Source organism: Macaca thibetana, chromosome 4, assembly GCF_024542745.1.
Source record: "Macaca thibetana thibetana isolate TM-01 chromosome 4, ASM2454274v1, whole genome shotgun sequence".
In the NCBI taxonomy this organism is placed as follows: Eukaryota; Metazoa; Chordata; class Mammalia; order Primates; family Cercopithecidae; genus Macaca; species Macaca thibetana.
Window position 1 is genome coordinate 105,812,057 of NC_065581.1, and position 22,635 is coordinate 105,834,691.

The 22,635-nt window shown below is 42.9% G+C and overlaps 1 protein-coding gene across 1 annotated transcript in view; it reads right to left on the minus strand.

Annotated features, from left to right (window-relative positions):
* TULP4 (TUB like protein 4) overlaps window positions 1–22,635 on the minus strand; it is a 290,010-nt gene that overhangs the window by 238,340 nt on the left and 29,035 nt on the right. The gene's annotated exons all lie outside the window — the stretch shown is intronic.

Here is a 22,635-nt window from a genome sequence, read left to right on the forward strand (position 1 = left end):
CATTTCAGTCAAAGGTTAGAATCACAGCTGGACATAATGAACATTAGTTTGGGGTTCAGCAATGATTTATATCATCTAGTTCTTAGAGGGAATTCATATTCACTTATCAAAAGCTTACCTTTTAGAAATAACAAATCAGTTCTATTTCCTTCAAGTTCTTATACCACAAACGTAAGATCTTAACAAAATAGTATTTATGCATCTAAACGTGGAGATACTCAGCTTGATCCAGGACTAAACGAGAAAGAAAAATCAACTAGGGTTAGTGGGAAAAGGTTACAGGAGCAATAAGCATAAATTCAAAGGAAGTACTTAATAATGAACATGCACTGTTGTTTTAAAGAATCTATTAGAAACATAACTCTTTCCAAGAAGAATGTAAAGCACCTAATTAAAAGCACATACAAAATAAGATTGTTTATAATAACTTTTAAGAGGAAAAATAGAGTTAAGAAAAAGAAGACAGCAAAAATGTTAACGCAAAGCATTAAAACCTTGGCCCTAAGTATACGCTTGATCAGGGCAAAGACAGACTCAGGATGGCTTACACAAATCTCATCAGAAATGAGGAAACTGTCTAGTTAGCCAGGAAAGATGTTTTTCCCAGTATTAAATTTTGAAGAAATGTCACCAATGAAGCACTACGGAAGAGTCATCAGAAGGTGGAAGGGACAAAGACAATAATCTCATACAAATGTAAAAACAGGATTTACAATTTCCTATAGCGAACATGAATAAAAGCTTAACATTCATGGGTAACTCAGTCAAAGCAATGTTTTAAGGGCCAGGTTAATGTGGTCCAAAACACGCTATGAACAAAACAGACAAAAGAATCTGTCCTTCCCCTTCTCCCTAAAAATCATAACTCTTAATGAGGCCAGCTAACAAGCTAAGGATTGGTCCTAAGGCTCGGCACTGCATTTCCCTGCCTCCCTGCTTCGCTGTGAAATGTGACCACCTGCCCCCATCACCCCTTCAGGCTAATGGAAGGATAAAAACCAGAATGGAAATGCCTCACTGTATTTAGGCCAGTTCTATAAACTAAAAAAAAAAAAATTAAGATGACCAGCCTGGCCAACATAGTGAAACCCCGTCTCTACTAAAAATACAAAAAATTAGCTGGGCGTGGTGGTGGGCGCCTGTAATCCCAGCTACTCGGGAGGCTGAGGCAGGAGAATCGCTTGCACCCAGGAGGTGGCGGCTGCAGTGAGCCGAGATCACGCCACTGCACTCCAGCCTGGGCAACAAGAGCGAAACTCCATCTCAAAAAAAAAAAAATTAAGGCAGGAATTTCAGCCTAGGATTTAAGTCTGAATTACCTCGCTAAGATACCAGTAAAATGCATGGAAACAAATGAGATTTTGTTTCTTTCTCCTTCTGCCTTTTTAAATATCCCTCCCATAACACCCACAAAGTGAGGTGGTTCACCCCGGCCCCATATCATAATCCATTTACCCCAGTCATTTGCCCAAAGAAATGGGAGTGCAAAAGCTACAAGGGAGCTATTACTCCTCACATTTAATGTAAGGTATCTGCTATTCATTTCTTTTCGAATGAAATATTTTTTAAATAAAGATCAACTAAATTTATTTATCCACCCATCTGTCCATTCATTCATTCACTGTACAAACACTTGAATGCCCAACATCCCAGGCACTGTGCTAAGAAGAATAAAACAGGTTTAACTTTCTAATTTAGATGACAAATTACAGCATTTCTCTCTCCCAATTTAAATAGTTAAAAGAGGACACCTTTCAAACACCATTAGAATGTGAGACTTTCTTCTGCTTGGGTCCTCAAATACAAAATCATATCTTCAATTAATCACCCAACTATCGCCACTCCATAAGGAGAGCCAGGCTTGCAGATTTGTCTCGGCAGCCAACAGTTAGACAGCTGCACAGGCACTGAGGCAGGGCTTTATTTAAGTGGAAATCAAACTATGCAGGGACTCCTCCTGACCAGTTTTCTCCTTTGGCATGAAGCACTTTTTAATTTCACTGAAGAATATCTGCAAGAAACCAATTTTCACAACAAAAATAAAATCTATATTCAGGTAGCCACTTGTCCCAAAATGCTAATAAAATAGATTCCTGCTAAAGAAAAATGAAGAAAAGATAACTTTAAACAACCAGGGAGGAAAAGGTAATAAATGATCAGTTGAAATATCAAAAATAAAAAAGCAATTAAAAAAAGATAAAATGGCATGAATGCATAGTATCATGGACTTGGCATAGCTTCAATTATTCATTTCATAATGTATAAGTTTTTTTTAAGTGTATTCATATTACACTGGTCTTGCTACCATAGTAAGATTAATGCTATACTACAATTCTAATTAAAATTCATACTGAGGTCCAACTCTCAACATTCACGTTGATAAACAAAAGGAAATGGCTATAGAATACATGAGAAATATGCAACTTTCCTTCTTGCCAAACTGTCCATTTTAACTTCCCAGTTATGGAGAAAGTCAGACCCTCACGACTACCATGGTGCATCTCTTGTCTATCCACGCAGTTAGTGGTGCAGGTTTAGCCGCGCCGTAAAGAAGCATCACCTCACTTCACAACTGTGTTCTGAAATAAAGCCCTCTGGTCTGGGGAAAAACCGTCTAGGCAGAAGTTCACACGCTGAATTCCAAGCCAAACACGTATCAAGTGTTCACAGCTGTCTGCTGTTTTGAGAACTTCTTGGAAGTGAATGAATAGGTCTGCTGTGTATCTCACTAAGAGTAAAGAGGACCTACATCATTCTGCGGGGAGGAGGAAGAGAGAGGCCAAGGACACGTTCCCAATTATGTTATTGTCAGATGGCCTGGGAGAGGGAGAGTCTCCATTTGCTTTTCTCCTTTTTTCTTAACATAATGATCAGATATTAAACATAGATGAAGTCATTTGAAACTAATTTCTGCACCATGTAAGCCATGTGCTAAAGATTTTCCTCATAAATGTACATAGCTATCATAAACTGGGGCTAGAAATTATCTTCTAAACGTATTAGTGTCAAACACAATATTACTATCTTCCCTTAACATTAAGATCAGAACACAGCAGTGAAGGGAAAGGAACATATCTTCGTTCTATCATACTTGAGCTAAAATCATAAAGACATACTAAAGCAATTTAAGTGTAAATTTAACAGTATCTTTTAAAAGTTTAAACTAGATGGTAGAAAGCATATATAATTTAAGTTCTGAATTCTGAATATCTACTAATTGTTCTACATTTTCAAAAACTATGGCCAGTATTCTGGATCCCCATGGGGTCTACACAAAGAAAGCTAAACTCACCCAGGGAAGCTCCCCAAATAGAGACTGTGACTTACCTCCGGCTCTCCTTCCTTTCACCGGTTCTACAACAGTGCCCTAAACGTACGAGGTCCTCTAAAAGTATTTGTTCAGTAAGACTCTTAAAGGGGAAAAGTATCAGAATCAAATAAAGAATACTTGCTGGCACCTACTAAAAAACAAAATATACTAATAAAATAGGTAAAATGATAAAGAAGAAAATAATCTATTATCAGAGCAACTGTTCTCAACTTACAATGTCAAAATGCTCTCAAATGACATCAAACAAAAAGTATTATCAAAGTTAATATTACATTTTGTCTAGGAAAGATCTAAGTATATGTATTGAAAATTAAGCTTTTCAATCAATTTAATCAACATGAGCATATAGATAATAGTTTAGTACTACTAATAAAAATATCTTTTGGAAAGTGCTGGATCATTTTACACTGAAGCATATGGCCAAAAAAAACAAAACTAGTATCTTCTTCTACATTTCCCCTCTAAACGCTACAAAATGCACTACACATCAAAACAACTGTATGGAAAGACACAGTGCTAGACTTGCTCTTTGTGAAGGTGTATTGTCAGTACAGCTCATTGTACCACACAGTACAGGCCGGATACCTTTAGCAGTCTCAAAGGAGCTGTGAAAACACAGACCCTACACTTCCCCCAATACTTCATCTAACACAAACAGAGGGCAGTCCACTTGACTGACATGCAACAGACTTAAGATCCCTTGAAGCTCAGTTACTCCATGCCTATGATGATGAATTTAGCACAAGAAGAAGGGAGTCCACATTCACCTCCACCCAACAAAAGCTTGAGCCTGGGCTCTGGTTCAAAGGTCACAGCAGCAAAATAAGTCAAGAGAATTCCAGGGATGAGGTGATGGGAGGTGATATAATGCTCTCTGAGTGAAGGAAACAGAGTTGCCTCAAGCCAAGCTTGATATGGCCCAGAAAGACCACAAAGGTTACTGCTGCCAGAAAAAGAAAAGAAGGGCTATCTCTGGTACCTGGGACTGCTGCAGGGAGTTGTTTCAGAATATCTGCATCACTGAAGGACATCATCTCAAGAAGTCCCCAAATTACAATCTGATATTTAAGGTGCAAAGTGACAGCTTCCACACAAAGGCCGAAAGTTACCCTCCAGGCCACCAGAAACTCAGTGTAACCAAGCCTAGCGTGATGCTAGAAACCAGACAACTACCTACACGAGCCACACTGAGCAGGAGGGAGGGGTGGCGCAAGAGTTGTTTTGGCTACTGTGGCCAAAGCTAACCCTTGCTTCTGGTGGCTCTAACATAAATCTCCCCAATTAACCCACGGACTACGCTGTTAAAGTCTTCTCATAAACAGGTTGTTCAGAACTCTGAAAAAATATTTCTAAAGAAGTAATATAAGCATTATCACTGCTACACAGCTAATCTGTAAAAGTCATTTTAACCCATGATGTACTTGGGCTGCAATACCAAAAGTACTTTCTGTGATATTCTTTAATATCTACAAAGAAATCTCATTTTCCTGACCTCCCTGACTGAGAGGTCATTAAAGGTAACATTCAAGACCAAGAGACAGACCTAGTGTAAATAGATGCTATAGGGCCAGGTACAGTGGCTCACACCTGTAATCCCAGCACTCTGGGAGGCTGAGGCATGAAGATCACTTGAGCCCAGGAGTTTGAGACCAGCCTGGGCAAAATGGTGAAACCCTGTCTCTAATAAAAAATATAAAAAATTAGCCAGGTGTGGCGGCACACACCTGTAGTCCCAGCTACTTGGGAAGCTGAGGTGGGAGGATCACTTGAGCCTGGGAAGTTGAAGCTGTAGTGAGCCATGATCATGCCACTGCCCTTAAGCCTGTGCAACGGGAGCAAGACCCTGTCTCAAAAAAGAAAAATAGAAAAAAGGAAAAAAAGACCAAAAAAAAAAAAAAAGACCAGCAGAGGTCTTGGCAAACAAACAAACGTGGGTTCTAATAAGTTAGGCCTTCTCTATTTCCATAATACCTTGGTATTATTATTAGCAAATATACTATATATTTATGCAATATAAATTTATGTAAATATACTGCTTGCATAACACCTTGGTAGGTCTGCAGAGAAGGCAGTGCTGGCTTACACCCACCACTTCCCAATTATTCTGAATTTAAAAAGAGAGTGCTGGGCAAAGGGACCCTATGACACAAGGGTGTGAAGCTGGCACCATCTATATTGACCTCCTGTCACCTAAACAAGTCATGAACTCAGTACAACAGTTCTGAGAGTCATGTTTACCATTCCACTGTCAACTAAGAACACGTTTTTGTTGCTTTAGAAGAAAGAGGAGTTTGTGACCAGTGTGAGACTCCACGTCTACAAAAAAAAAAAAAATAGCCAGTGGGTGGTTGCACACCTGTAGTCCCAGCTACTTGGGGGGCTGAGATGGGAGGATGACTTGAGTCCAGGAGTTTGAGGCTGCAGTGAGCTATGATATGCCACTGCACTCCAGCTTGGTTGTCAGAGCAAAACCTTGTCAAAAAAGAAAAAGAAAAAGAAAGAGAAAAGAAAAGAGAAGAGAAGAGAAGAGAAGAGAAGAGAAGAGAAGAGAAGAGAAAAAGAAAAAGAAAAAGTCTCCCAGCCGGGCACAGCGGCTCACGCCTGTAATCCTAGCACTTTGGGAGGCCAAGGTGGGCAGATCATTTGAGGTTAGGAGTTCGAGACCAGCCTGCCCAACATGGTAAAACCCTGTCTCTACTAAAAACACAAAAATTAGCCAGGCGTGGTGGCGTGACCTGTAATCCCAGCTACCTGGGGGCCTGAGACAGGAGAGTCGCTTAAACCCTTGCAGCAGAGGTTGCAGTGAGTTGAGATCACACCACTGTACTCCAGCCTGAGCGACAGAGCATGACTCTGCCTTAACAAAAAAAAAAGTCTCCCTAGTTTATTACAGTCATTTGTCCTGCTCAGTATTTAGAAAGTATATGTGAACTGCACACTCCTAAATTCATAGCAGGGGCCTACCCTCCCTCAACACTTTCACAGAATGACACTTCTTTGGAAGTCACAGGGTCTTAAGTAAGATGACAAGTTACTCTCCTCCACAGCAGAACTACAAACAAGATCTTAATTTGCTAAGTTATTGCTTATTTACTAATATTACCCCAAATTCTATGTTTTTGCTTACTACAGAAATTCTCATAAGACCTATTTCCTTGGGCTCCATGCTGACAGGTTTGGTTACTGAAAAAATGAAAGAATTTGCCATTAGTGTAGTTATGTGCATCAAGGTGGGTTCAAAGGAATCTCTAGGGACAGTGACAAAGAGCTGCCATGGGTTAGAATGGGCACTGAGAGCTAAAGAAAATAGTAACTGTGGCCATCTAGACAGCTAGACTTGTTGCTCAATTTGCAAATCAGTGCCAGGAGAATCTGAATTGGTGAGGGTCAGTATGGGACCTTGAAGATTACCATCTCCCATGGTCTTTCACAGGCAGGAATATGGCCAAACCTTCTCAGGCTTAGCTTCTCTCCCTGTACGTCCCTGGCCAGGTTTCTTCCACTATCCACAGAACCATCAGAATCACCACAGTTTCGCAAGCAGAAGCCTCATGAAGTTCAAACACTGTGGCACGTAAGGCAAATGGGCAGGACTAAGAGGGAAGCAACAACAAAAAAAGCAGCTGCAACTGTGCAGGGACACTTGTATGGGTTCCAGACAGTGGCAGAACTATACAAGCACTCCACAACTCGGCACTGGATTGTGTTCCAGTCTAGTAAGATTTGGCTCTTTTGAAACTCAGAACACAATTTCCAAATGGAACACTGATATAGCCTAAAATTAAACCTGTACTTCTTTCTTTCTTACTTCTTTCTACATTGATCAAGCTCTAGCCCTCAGGGAGCTTACATTCTAATGGAGAGAACAACAAAATGGAAGAGATCAATAAAAGGCTAACAAGAGGCAGGAAAGACTGGCACGTATGAGGATACAGAAAAGACCAGGACGTTGGGGGTTTCCTTAGGAGGGGCCTGTGGGCAACAGAAAGCGGCTTATATTTTATTCCGAGTGCAGCAGGAAGCCACTGGAAGGTTTAAATGAAATGTTCTGGTTTTCATTTCAGGACCAACATCGTTGCTGTGTGGAAGAGGACAGAGTGAAAGCAGAAAGCACAGGTAGGAGGCTGCTGCAGTGATCCGGGGACAGCTGGTGGTGGCCAGCACTAAGATGCTCACTAGAGAGAAGGACAAGAGAGCAGCCAGGAGGCAGGCTTTTGGTTTTTGGGGGGTTTTTTTTTGTTTGTTTGTTTGTTTTTTGAGAGAGTCTCGCTCTGTCACCCAGGCTGGTGTGCAGTGGCGTGATCTCGGCTCACTGCAACCTCCATCTCCCGGGTTCAAGCAACTCTCCTGCCTCAGCCTCCCGAGTAGCTGGGACTGCAGGTGCCCGCCACCATGCCCAGCTAATTTTTGTATTTTTAGTAGAGATGGGGTTTCACCATGTTGGCCAGGCTGGTCTCGAACTCCTGACCTCATGATCCGCCCACCTCAGCCTCCCAAAGTGTTGGGATTACAGGTGTGAGCCACGGCACCCAGCCTGGGAGGCAAGTTGTAACCGAGGGACCTGGAACAAGTAACTTCATCTCTCTGTAGTTCAGTTTTCTCACCTATCAATTAGAGATAATACCAGTATCTACCTCATGAATCTGTGGCAAGAATTCAACGAGTTAATATCTGTAACATGCTAAAAACAGTGTGTGGTACACACTAGGAGTTATATAAGCTATCACTATTACCATAACCTGCCTCATGGTATTACTGTTAGGACCAAACAGATTATTTGTGTAAATTCGTGTAATATTTTTGAGGCAGTGCCCAGCACATAATAAACTCTCAGTAAGTGTCAGCTATTACAGTTATGAATAATTCCCAATTGGTGGTGGCAGTAATTGAGCTGAGGAAGAATGGGACAGGGCATGGAGTTGCCATGAACAGATGTGGCATGTTGAGTCTGCAATGTCTAGGAGACATTCAAAAGGCAGGGTCAAGTAAATAGCTGGACACTCGTATCTGAACCTCAGAGTCAAAATATAGACTGGAGCTAAGTCAGTGTCATCGACACAAAGGTGAGTTTTAACTACAGAACATACTGACCCCAGTGAGGGAGGATGAGGATGGAAGAAAGGCTCTAGTGGTGAGCCTTGTGGAACCCCACATCAGGTAAATAAAGGTAGGGAGCCAGCAGAGGAGGGTGAGAAGAGTGAATAGGGAGGAGGAAACCAAAGAGAGGGGAGTCTCAACACCTGAGCAAGGAGAGGACGGCAGAGGGGTCCAGTTCAATGAAGACACTGGATGGGGCTCCTGAAGCTTATCTGTGCTCTTGATAAGGGCACTTTTAACATCTTACCCATTTTGACTTTTCCTAACTTTCACTTGCAACACTGCCTATGTAAAGAACACACATTCCAAGGACATCATAGTGCAATGGGAAAAACTCTGACCGTGGACTCAAGAGACCCAGGCTCAAGTTCCAGTGAAGTGTTGGGTAGGTCCCTCAACAAGGGCCTTCACTTTCGCCAGAGGCAAAACGACAAGATCGGACCAGATTCCCAACGCCAGCTCATGAGATCTCTATTATTCTACAAACCCAATAATCAAAGTCCAGAAGCTCTTTTTCAATATTTAAAACACATATCAATCGCTTCCTTAGCCTTCTGGCTAAGATAAAGTATGTATTGAGAACTACAGATCTACTATAGTAAAGTTACACAAACCAAACTGTCACATTTGTTTTTGACAGAAACACTCTAGAAACTTGGAAGGCAGTAGTGATTAAGAGGAGGAACTCGGGAGGCTGACAGCCTCACTTCAAATCCTGGGTCTGTCAATGACTACTTCCTGCATTGGAGTTATGTTACTTAACTACTCAAGGTCTCCCCACCTGTAAAATGGAGATATGACAAAACCTATCTCAGGCAGCTGTAGAGGGATTTCAGTGAGTTAACTGTAAGCTCTCTACAGGAACTTTCTGATAGTTTCCTCCTCCCTTGTGATTCTTTGTCTCCTCTGCTTGTTCCTCTGCCTTGCCTGGACTGGGATGCTGGGGTTCCACAGCACTCACCGCCAGATCCTCTTCTCCATCTCCAGCCTCTGCCTCATTCAGCTCACATTAAGCATAATTAATAAACAAATATGAGCCATTAATACCATTATCTTGTACTAAACAACAATTCTTGGCTAGTAATAAGATCATAGCCATGGGGGCAGGAAGGGAGGAAGAAAGAAAATATAAAAAGAATCTGATGATAAAAACATTGGTGACCACTGGTAATTCCCAACTGAAAAAATCCACCTCTTTATACTTGAAATGCACCTGCTGCCAAATCACATGGTCCTTGGCACCTTGAATTAAAGCCTCGTGGATAAGGCTTTCTCCCCTACCTGTCACCTCCCCGAGGACCGTAGCCACATCTGACTTGGTGACAGCGGATGCTCAGCAACTGTGGAACCAACCCCTGGGTACTTAACCAGTCCCTTCCTCCTAAATTCACTCAGACATTTCTAATTTAGAAATGAAAGGTTCTCAATTTTTTCCTGCAAATACTTTTAAACCCTCCACTACACACATGTCCCAGTGAGTCCTTTCAATGACTTACCCCATCCTTTGTCTCACCTGAAGCAAATTCTACAGATTTTCAAATGTAGCATTTCAATGTTTCCCCTGAAACAGATTTATTCCCAGTACTTTCCAACTTTAAAATAAAACGCCTCAGAACATTTTATTTTTCTTTAGGAGGACAGTTACACCTGAATCAAAGCTACTCTTTCAAAATTTTTAATGTGGGGCCAGGCGCGGTGGCTCATGCCTGTAATCCCAGCACTTCGGGAGTCCAAGGCAGGAGGATGGCTTGAGCCCAGGAGTTTGAGACTAGCCTGGGGAACAGAGTGAGACCCCATCTCTATAAAAAATTTTAAAATTTGCCAAATGTGGTGGCCCACCTGTAGCCCCAGCTACTCAGAGGCTGAGGTGGGAGGCTCGCCTGAGCCCAGGAGTTTGAGGCTGCAGCAAGTTATGATGGCACACTGCACTCCAGCCTGGGTGGCAGAGCAAGAACCTATCTCAAAAAAAAAAAAAAAAAAAAATCTAAAATGGATTAAAGGAACCCTCTCTGAGCTACAAGAAACAAAGCCTGTGAGAGTTAGATGTCTCCTTGCCCTTCCTCCTCATCAATGAGTCATGACACAACTTGAGCAAGCTGGACCAAAATAGGCACCCACCTAAGTTGGCCTTTAAATGCTTTCTTCATTACCACATGAGAAGCAACAATTGAAAATGAAACAAAACACGACAGAGCAGAGACTAGCATAAAACTGCTTATATTAAATAAGCTAAGTACAGAATTTTTTTTTTTTTTTTTTTGAGACAGACTCTCACTTTGTCACCCAGGCTGGAGTACAGTGGTGCAATCTCGGCTAACTGTAACCTCCGCCTCCTGGGTGCAAGCAATTCTCCTGCCTCAGCCGCCCACGTAGCTGGGATCATAGGCACACACCACCACGCCCTGCTAATTTTTGTATTTTCAATAGAGTTTCACCATGTTGGCCAGGCTGGTCTTGAACTCCTGACCTCAGGTGATCAACCTGCCTCAGCCTCGCAAAGTGCTGGGATTACAGGCGTGAGCCACCGTGCCCGGCCCTACAGCATCTATTTACATTAGGCTGCTTTATAAACTCTGAGGCAAAAAATGAAGGCAGCCTTAAAAGTTGCCACATTTAAGCACAAGGAAGCCTGGAGTAAATTCCCTCTAATTCAGGAGCAATTTCATCTGTGAAGGACAAACTTCAGGAAGAAATTTTGAAAGCTTGAGAAATGCTTAAAAGGAGACAAGCATCCCATCAACAGATGATGTGTGCTAATTTTAGCTGCAATAGTCTAAAGTGCAGTGTGAAACGAGGAAAGCAGCCAAGCAACACTCAAGCCAGAGACACTTACCGAGTGCCCATCACAGGCCCTGGTACCAGAGACACTTAGTGAGTGCCCACCACAGGCCAAACAGGCTGGGTGCTGACAATGCAAAACTCATCGAAGTCCAGTCCCTAGCCCCGAGAAGCACCCTACACAGTGACAGAAGATGGGCAAAATAAACCAGCTTCAATACTACAAGGTAAATCCTGCAATCAATAGCCAAAAAAGTGCTGTGGAGCAGAGTTGAGAGAATCTTGTTGGAATGACCGGTCCCTGGCAGCCTAAAGCCAAGGTAGGGTCTTCAGATGATGATGCAAGAGCAAAGAAAGAAAGAGAGCTCCAAGTTGGACCAAGTCAGGACAATTTACTGACAAAAATATCCCAATAATGAAGGCTTCATAATAATCCAAGAGAAAATTAAGCCAGAGTTCTTAAGATAAACAGAAGGCTATTACAGATAAATAGAAGATCTAATTATACTGCCTGGATAAGAAAAGGTCTTACTGCTACAGAGTAGAATTAACATATATTTAATAGATATGAATGTTGTACATTTGACACTATTTAAAACAATTAAATTTTCAAAATTTTCAAAAACTCAGTGTTTTTGTTTTGTTTTTTCCTAGATCTCAAAGCAATAAAAGGGGCTTAAGGAACACAGAATAAAGGGAACAACCCTGTAAAGACCACAAAGGCAGCACAGTGACAGCAGCTCAGCAGCAAAACTGCCAGGCCCGGGTCCTGGCTCTCCCACGACCTGACTGGGTAACCTCTCAAGCACCTTCATTTCCCCAAGAAGTAGGAATGTTGGGAAGATTAAATAAACATATGTAAAGTACTCAATTACCTGCCCACATAGTAAAGTGCTCAATAAATGTTGGACACTGCTTTTGTAATTTCATTTATATTCTACCCATTAAGCAATGTTTAAAATCTGGAATAAAATAGATTATTAAAGAAATATGCAGATACAATTATCATTGACCCTGATTCCATTTGGAAATTAGGGATAAAGAATCACGGAGAAAAAAAGGTTATAAAATCACCTTTGATCAAAATTAAAGTCTATCAAAATCTTCAAATGGCAACAATTTCTTGCTGAATGGCCTTGGTATGTGAATGCTAATGATTTCTCCATTGCTAAGGAAGGGCCCACTTTGCATCTTACTCCATGTTCTCAATCTCCCAGTGAGACACAGTGAAATCTTTTTTTTTTTTTTTTTTTTAAACAAATGCTGAAACTAAAGTTCAAAGAGTTTAAGTAAGGTTATGAAAAGTCACCAGGCTATTAGTGACAGAGCTAAGTTCTGATATCTGGCTCCGAGATCCATACTTTTTTCACCAAACTATGGTGCCAAAATTAACAACAGTAATTTCCACTCCACAACACTGTTGCTTTGGAATAGGAAGAAAAAGTTGTGTAATTATCTGGTGAGAACAAAACAATGTACAAACCTAGGCCAATTCTATTCTCAGACTCCAGAATTTCTAGAAAAAATAATAAATGGTAAACCCAAATTTAATTTTAAAATGACAAGAGCCACAAATTGGGAAGACCCTTCACAATGCTTTGGTCACTAAGCTTGGGTGTGGACATGGGTGACAAGCGCTCTCCAATTCTAGTGCACCTTTCCAAAAAGCAATTTGGCAATATGCAGAAAGTGACTAAAGCCAACAGTGCCAAAGGCTAAAGTGAGGATTAAGCCAAAGATGCCCACCAAAAGTGCTATTCAGTATCATTCTAGAAACTACAAGCAGAATATTACAACAGGAAAAAAAAAGTCATATAAAAATAGAGCCAAAAATCACCCTGATTTATAAGTAATATAATTTTGCATCTGGAAAACCCAACAGAATCGAATGAAATCAGAACAATTAAGAGTTCAGGCCGGGCGCGGTGGCTCACACCTGTAATTCCAGCACTTTGGGAGGCCGAGGCAGGTGGATCACGAAGTCAGGAGATCAAGACCATCCTGGCTAACACGGTGAAACCCCGTCTCTACTAAAAATATAAAAAATTAGCCGGGCGTGGTGGCGGGCGCCTGTAGTCCCAGCTACTCCGGAGGCTGAGGCAGGAGAATGGCATGAACCCGCAAGGAGGAGCTTGCACTGAACTGAGATTGCACCACTGCACTCCAGCCTGGGTGACAGAGTGAGACTCCGTCTCAAAAAAAAAAAAGAGTTCAGTAAATAGGAAAATGTAATTGCTATGATCCAAATGTTGTTGTCCCTCCAAAATTCCTACGTTGGAACCTAATACCAAATGTAATAGCATTACGAGGTGGGGCCTTTGAGAAGTGATTAAGCCCTCACCAGACAACAAGTCCACTGGTGCCTTGGTCTTGGACTTCCCAGCTGCCAGGATGGTAAGCAACACATTTCTATTGGTTTTTCTTTTTTTTTTGAGACAGAGTCTCGCTCTGTCGCCCAGGCTGGAGTGCAATGGCGCAATCTCAGCTCACTGGAAGCTCCACCTCCCGGGTTCACGCCATTCTCCTGCCTCAGCCTCTTTAGTAGCTGGGACTACAGGCGCCCGCCACCACGCCCAGATAATTTTTGTATACGTTATGATAAGGTAATTTAGTTTCGAAAATTTGACTTTGTGTAAGAACTACATGTCTGTTTAGTATTTTTTTTTTTTCCTTGAGACAGAGTCTCGCTCTGTTGCCCAGGCTGGAGTGCAATGGCACGATCTCAGCTCACTGCAAGCTCTGCCTCCCGGGTTCATGCCATTCTCCTGCCTCAGCCTCCCGAGTAGCTGGGACTACAGGCGCCCGCCACCACGCCTGGCTAATTTTTTTTTTTTTTTTTTTTAAGTAGAGACGGGGTTTCACCGTGTTAGCCAGGATGGTCTCGATCTCCTGACCCCGTGATCCACCCGCCTCGGCCTCCCAAAGTGCTGGGATTACAGGCCTGAGCCACCGCGCCCAGCCTCTATTGTTTATAAATTACCCAGTCTAAGGTATTTTGTTATAGCAGCCAAACAGACTTAAGATGATAAATAGTACACAAAAATAAATTCAGGATGATGAATGAGCCATCTGTTTACCTATTCCCTCTCCCCAAAGTCCCATTAAAATGATCAAACAAGGCCAGGTGCGGTGGCTCACACCTGTAATTCCAGCACTCTGGGAGGCGGAGGCGGGTGGATCACCTGCGGTTGGGAGTTCGAGACCAGCCTGACCAACATGGAGAAACCGTGGCTCCACTAAAAATACAAAGAAAATTAGCCAGGCATGGTGGTGCATGCCTGTAATCCCAGCTACTCGGGAGGCTGAGGCAGAAGATTCACTTGAATCTGGGACACAGAGGTTGCGGTGAGCCAAGATCACGCCATTGCAATCCAGCCTGGGCAACAAGAGCGAAAGCACATCTCAAAAAAAAAAAAAATCAAACAAATGTAAAACTACAAAAAAAAGTTTTAAAAACCTGTGGAGGCCGGGCGCGGTGGCTCAAGCCTGTAATCCCAGCACTTTGGGAGGCCGAGACGGGCGGATCACTAGGTCAGGAGATCGAGACCATCCTGGCTAACACGGTGAAACCCCGTCTCTACTAAAAAATACAAAAAACTAGCCGGGCGAGGTGGCGGGCGCCTGTAGTCCCCGCTACTCAGGAGGCTGAGACAGGAGAATGGCCCGAACCCGGGAGGCGGAGCTTGCAGTAAGCTGAGATCCGGCCACTGCACTCCAGCCTGGGCGACAGAGCGAGACTCCGTCTCAAAAAAAAAAAAAAAAAAAAAAAAAAAACCTGTGGAAAACAGAGTGAGGTACCACTGATAAACCCTTCTAAATTTCTAAAAGACATGGAGGAGAAGGGATTCGACTGATAGAAAAGCACCAAAGAGCTTTAATTCAGCCAGGCAAATGCAAGCACACCACCCTCGACTACAGGGCTTTAGGCAATGTCTGGCCAACAAACGGGTCTATACCAACCCAGGGAGGAAATGGGAGCCTGACCTTGGCAGGCCTTCTTGCACTACATCCACACGGGAGCAAAACAGAAAAGGGGAGCAACACTCCAGTTAACTTTGGATTGCCACACAATTTGCTAATTGAGAAAAGGTATAAATTGTCCTGACAAAGCAGTGGACCTCCTAATGATCTGGAAGATTTACTATGAGATGGCTGCTAACTGTACACAGAGGCCTAACAGAGCAGCAGAAGTGGGAGGGTCAGAAATCAAACTGAAGACCTTCTTCTGGAATCCTCCCAGGTCCTACCCTCCCTCAGTCTAACAACTGGATGAAAGGCGAGGACAGCCTCCTTTGGTTACTCTGTATAAACCCACACTGGCTTCTCACGTCACTTAGTTGCTTTCATTTTCTGTGTTTCACATGTTGGCATATCAACTTCAATATTCTTTGAGGGCAAAAACTGCATCTTCTAGTATGATTTATCTACTTGATTGACTATTACAGTCTTCAAAAAGTTTAATTACCCGGTGTCCATCAACAGATGAATGCATTTCAGCACTGTCCTGGATTATAAAGGAAAAAAACCAGATGAATGGGTTAACAAAATGTGTATCTACATACAATGAAATATCATTCAGCCTTGAAAGGGAAGGACATTCTGACACATGCTACAATACGGATGAACCTTCAGAACATCACACTAAGTGAAATAAGCCAGATACAAAAGGACAAATATTTTATTATTCCACTAATATGAGCATCTAGAGTAGTCAAATTTATAGACACAGAAATAGAATGGTGGTTATCAGAGGCTGGGGAAGGGGTAAAAGGGAAGTGTTTAGTGGGCACGGAGCTTCAGTTTGGGAAGATGAACAAAAGTTCTGGAGATGGATGGTGATGATGGCTGCACACCAACATGAATGTAATACTTAATGCCACTGAATTACACAGTTGTCCTTCAGTATCCATGGGGGTTGGTTCCAGGACCCATGAAGATGAAAAAATCCTTAAATGATCAAGTCTCTCATATAAAATGGCACATTATTTGCATATAATCCATATGCATCCCTCAGATACATCATCTCTAAATTACTTATATTGCCTAATACAATGTAAATGCTATTGTTCTACTATATTTTTGTTGTATTTTTTTTCTTTGAATGTTTTCAGTCCTCACATGGAGAAACTGCGGATATGTAGAGCGAACTGTATACTTTTAAATGGTTAAAATGGTACATTTTAGCTGGGCACAGGGGCTCACACCTATAATCCCAGCATTTTGGGAGGCCAACATGGGCAGATTGCTAGAGCCCAGGAGTTCGAAACCAGCCTGGGAACAAGGTGAAACCATATGTCTACAAACAAATACAAAAATTAGCTGGGCATGGTGGCACATGCCTGTAGACCCAGCTACTCAGAAAGCTGAGGCAGGAGATTCACTTGAACCTGGAATCTGCAGTGCGTCATGACTGGCATCACTGCCCTCCAGCTTGGATGAGAGTGAGACCCTGTATCAAAAAAAAAAGGTAAAGTTTATCACAATAAAAAATTTTTCAAAAAGAAGTATAATTATGAAACCACTTTAAAACATGAAAAAATGCTTATGCTATGCTAAATTTTAAAATCTTCCAACAGTGTTTATAATGTTGCTTAGAACTTTTTGGAAAAAGTGCATATGAGGAACAAATTCAAGAGAATGCTATGCTTAAGAGTTATAATAATGGTGGAAGCTGGGGTGATTTTCCCCCTTTTACAAATGTACTATAATATTTTATTACTTTTCATGTTTAAACACACAAAAATACAAAGTATGATATAGTAAGTATAATACCAAAAAGGTAAAGGCAATGCGGCTATAACCACGAAGCTCCCTCATGTGTTACTCCTTTCTCCATTCATACCATCCTGAATTTGGGGTGAAATACAAAAGTTTTAGACACGCTTAATATTGGGGGTGCTGTCCAATGATCTAAGAACTGGTGGGGAGGTCTGGGCACACAGGTAAGATTTCAGTTTAATCAAAGAAACAGCTTTCTTCTTATCCTCATTCTCAATGCTTATGGGAAAAAAAACAAGTATTTGCCTTACTTGAGCCAAAAATTTGTATCAACATTACTTCCTCTTTTTTTTTTTTCCTGAGATGGAGTCTTGCTCTGTCACCAGGCTGGAGTGCAGTGGCACGATTTTGGCTCACTGCAACCTCTGCCTCCCAGATTCAAGTAATTCTCCTGCCTCAGCCTCCCAAGTAGCTGGGACTACAGGTGTGCCACCACACCCAGCTAATTTTTTTTTTTTTTTTTTAGTAGAGAAGGGGTTTCGCCAGTTGGCCAGGCTGGTCTCAATCTCCTGACCTCATGATCTGCCCGCCTCGGCCTCCCAATGTGCTGGGATTACAGGCGTGAGCCACCGCGCCTGGCCAACTTCCTCTTTAGTCACTACATTTAAGCCACCTCAAATGTTTTGTGGGAGAAGGTTAAGCTCTAAATAAGCAAGTAAGTAAAGTTGTCATAAAATAAAACTTCTTTTAAAAAGGAGGGGTGGGGAAACTAAAATGGAAAAAGAATCAGACCAGGAATCAGAAGACAGCTTCTGGCTAACCTGCTGTATCCTGGCTGAGAGACCTGGCATGGGTTCAGCTACCCGAAAGTCAGCTTTCCCATCTGCAAGTGAACAGGCTAGGCTATCTGCTCTGCCCTTTCTCAAGAATGCTGTAAAAACCAACGGTGATACTGCGATAAAGAAGCACTGAAAAAGTTAAGGTTCTTTCGGAGCTAAAAGGTGTGCCCTGTTAAATGCACAGTAGTAACTTGACTGCTGTGTGTTGTCAGAAGCACCACCTGAAAGTCAGTCCCAAACAGATGCTTTTCTGCTTTTACCTTAGTACTTCTAACTTGTCATTTTGAAGGCACCGAGAATCCCCAGTCCTTGGAGCTCCCCTGGCTCCACATTTTTGATGCAGAGGTATGGTTCAAGGCATTCTATTTAAGACAGGACATTTCAGGGGCGGCACTGACGGTCTATAGAACTTAGAGGCCTGGAGAAGAGAGGGCCTCATGGGATAAAGGATTTGCCACAACCCACATGCAGAGCTCCCAATGTTCATTCAACAGCAGGGCTCTTTCAGCACTATTCTGAAATACCACTGGCTTTTAAATCCTTTAAAGCTGAAAAAATGTTTCCTAGTCCTTTGAAAGTAGGAAATCTAGTAGCATCAGGGACTTGTCCAGGCAGCCCTCCAGGGGCATCTTCCCCAGATCGATGTTTATTCAGGTGCCCACCATGCCTCCCTCCAACTCCAGTAAGATGTCATACCACACAAGCCACATTTTCTACAGAGGGAAAATGGTTTGAGTTTTAATTTTAAACACACAAATAAGCCAAATGGGTAAATGACCTTTATGACTGACGTGCAAATAAAGCAGATGCTGGTGTGAAGACGACAAACCAACATACATATAAATTCCCAAATTCTCAAATGGCACTACTTCTCAGAAACATCAGAGCGATCTTTCTTCAAATTGAAGTTCATTTCAGCAATGACACACACCACTGCCCTCACCACCTCAGAGCCTGTAAAAACCTCTGAATGGGCTCCTACGCGTTTCCTGAACGTGATTCTGCCAAGGCCACAGTTCCTCTGCGCTTGCCCAACTCCATAGGCTGCATCAATTTCACTGAAGTTTTGTCTTTTACTTCATGAGTAAAGTTTTAATAAGTTTTGTCTTTATTCTGGTTTTTTGTTTTTTTGTTTTTGTTTTTGTTTTTGGAGACAGAGTCTCACTCAGTTCACTGCAACCTCCTCTTCCTGGATTCAAACAATTCTCCTGGCTCAGCCTCCCCAGTAGCTGGGATTACAGGCGCCTGCCACCACACCCGGGTAATTTTTGTATTTTTAGTAGAGACGAGATTTCACCATGTTGGCCAGGCTGGTCTCTAACTCCCGACCTCAGGTGATCCACCTGCCTTGGCCTCCCAAAGTGCCGTGATTACAGGCGTGAGCCACCTGCGCCTGGCCTGTTGTTTTTGAGACAGGGTCTCCCTCTGTCGCCCAGGCTGAAGTGCAGTGGTGCAAACATGGCTCACTGCAACCTCAACCTCTTAGGCTCAAGCGATCTTCCCACCTTACTCTCTCAGGTAGCTGGGAAAACAGGCACATGCCATCACGCCCCGCGAATTAGTTTTTTCTTTTTCATAGCTTCATTCCATTATAGACCCATGTCACTACCAAATTTAATACCTATTCTTTAATTTAGCCAAAATTTCTATTTTCTGGCTAAGAACCCTCAGAATATTTACCTCCATCAATAGCACTAATAATTGCCTTTCTTCTCTAGAGTATTTTTCACAAACGAATAAAGTCTTTAACAGGTCAGGAGTTACTATTTATAAATTAAGCAGAGGATAATAAAACTACCTTGAGGTTGAAACGTTAAGTGGTTGGCTAGGCTCACTTAGCCATTCACTCCATGAGTGTCTAGTTCTTAGCAGACAGTCCCCTGGCTCAGGCCCAGTTGTAATTAGTGCTTTAGTCAAGTTACTAACAACCCGTCATGGCCTTTCAGGGGTGGCTGGTAAACAGTTCAAGTCCTGATATTAAATCCAAAAATGCTAAACTGCTGAAAGGCTAAATAAAAGATCTTATGTCAACCTAAAAATATATCTAACAACCTAGCAGCAGGTTTCTGAAGTACCACAGGTAATTTAAACTGGTAGGATGTTCAGTCTGGCACATCAATCACACACAGATACAGGGACACAAAGATAAAGACACATCTGTTTTACTTCTTTGCCCTCAACCTCCGCATACCTGGTATCACTATGAGTGATTATGACAGGTGAAGATTTTGAAAGATCATGCATTTAGCCACACAGGCTCTAACAATATTCTAGGTAGATGTGGCAACTCCATCCTCACAGAGGGAAACATCTAAGGCCCAGAGAGAAATGACTTGGCTGAAGTGATGTGGCTAGTCAGAGCTACAACTGAAAACCCAGCAGAAGAATGCTTCACCCCAACACCCATTCCAAAAGCAAAACAATTCCAAAATGTCCACAACCGGCTGCACTCCTGAAAAGCAAGGTGACATCGCAGGGTGCCAAATGACATGGCACAGCGACAGCTGCTTGTCCTGGACGCTATTCTTCTGCACCCACCACTTCTGAATCTGCACATGCATCCCATGACACCACCCTCCAGCCTTCTTCCAGCCTTCTCTCAGACTCTTCTGGAATCCTCACTGAAAAGGTTAACAGAATGTACGCAGGGTAAACAGTTCAATTCTTTGTAGAAGAACTAGGAAAATTACTGACCTAAGCTCCCGAATGGGCAGGAGCCTTATCCAGTTTGTGCCCCCATGTGTGCCCAGCAGCCAGCTGTCCCTGCAAGGAACAATGTGCAGGAAGACTTAAGTGGTCATTGGCCTAGGTGAAGAATACAACCCCTGAGAATGTGCCTCTGAAACTGACCTCTGATTCACACGCTCTCTCAGGGAGCACTCAGGAGCGCTGTAGGCTTGTTATCAGTTACCTGAACCTAAGGTGCAGGCAGCCCACAACTAAAGTCTCCAGAAGAGCTCTGAGAACCAAAAGGGATTGTTGTAAAAGCTGTGCCAACCTACATGGGAGCTTGCAGAGAAACCTGCGGAGGCTGAGTGGGAATGATGGTTTGGTGTTTGCGACAGCAGGTGCCTTCATGGACACGATGTCAGGGAATGAAGGCACTGGTCCTTCTCCCATATGCACGGAGGTGCACCCTTTCCACACCAAGGCAGAGACTGCCAAGGCCTCTGCCCAATGTCCAGTCTCCCTTTCTTCTTCACCAACAGAATCTCGGTTTTATTTGGGGCAGCAAAGTGCCCAGATCAAGGACTCATTTCCCCGCCTCACATGTAGTTGTTGCTGATGAAGCATAACAGAAAGTCAAGTTGTTAGGCGAAGAGGGAGCTCCCAGGAAAGATCTTTAAGGGGGACTAGCTCATCTGGAAGATGAGTCCTTTGCCCTTCCCACCCTCTCTTCTCCTCCTGCCTGGTCACAGTGTGATTATTGAGCTCCAGTAGTCATCATGCACTGTCAGGAATTCTGAGGTTAAAGATGGTGAAAGAGAAAGGCAGAGGAATCCTGGAACCCTGATCAGCAGGAGCCATACAATCAGCCCATGCCCACCCATGCCCACCTGCCTCCAGACCGCTACATGAACAGTCAGCAGTCATCTTGTATGAGCCACTTGAGTTTTCTGTTACATGCCACTGAACCCTGCATGTTACAGAAATTCATATCCCTCGCCTATATTTTTTAAGACTCTCCATCAATCAAATCACTGTCTCATTTTGACATTTATGTTCATTAAGTATCTGAATAACTGGATCTTACCCTTGAAGCCCAAGACATTTACCAGGTCCCAAGACGTTCCGAGACTGTCCCAATTACCTAAGTTCTCTGTGGGGAATATTCTACAGTCTTAAGCTACTCTAAAACTTCAGCCCTAGAGCATGATGGCTGAAAGAAAAAAGTATACTTGAAGCCCTTATCCTTCTTAACCCACTGACCATGTCCTCAAATCAAACTGCACTGTACAAAATGGTAGGCACTAGCCACATATGGTTAAATTAAGTACAATTAAATAAAAATATAAATTATGTTTCTCAGATGCCTTAGCTGCATTTCAACTGCTCAACAGCCTCCATGTGCTTGGTAACTACCTTACTGCACAACAATACAGATGGTTTTTATCAGGCCAGAAAATTCTCCTGGAAAGCACTGGTCTAGAAATACACTTTTCAGACGGGTGTGGTGGCTCGTGCCTGTAATCCCAGCACTCTGGGAGGCCAAGGCGGGCGGATCACCTGAGGTCAGAAGTTCAAGACCAGCCTGGCCAGGGTGAAACCATCTCTACTAAAAACACAAAAAATTAGCCAGGCATGGTGGTGCACACCTGGCCATGGTGAAACCCCATCTCTACTAAAAATACAAAAAATTAGCTAGGTGTGGTATGCACCTGTAATCCCAGCTACTCGCGAGGCTGAGGCAGGAGAATCGCTTGAACCTGGGAGGTGGAGATTGCAGTGAGCCAAGATCACGCCATTGCACTCCAGCCTGGGCAATAAGAGCGAAACTCCGTCTCGGAAAAAAAAAGAAAAAGAAAAAGAAAAAGAAATACACTTTTCCCCAGGCGTCGATGACAGCCAGTTCTCCTTGTGTCCCTTCCACCTCCCCAGGCATTCCCCAGCCCCTCATCCTCTACTCACTGCTCAAATGCTGGCATTTCTCAGAGCTCTATCCAAATCCCTCTTCTCCCCTCACTCCGCTTAGGGGATCTCCTTCTGTCATCCTTATGCAGAAAGCTTAAACACTATGAACACCTTAATATCCTCAGAAACTTCCTGCAAGAATCCAAGTTTTTGTTTTGTTTTGTTTTGTTTTGTTTGAGACGGAGTCTCGCTCTGTCGCCCAGGCTGGAGTGCAGTGGCGCGATCTCGGCTCACTGCAAG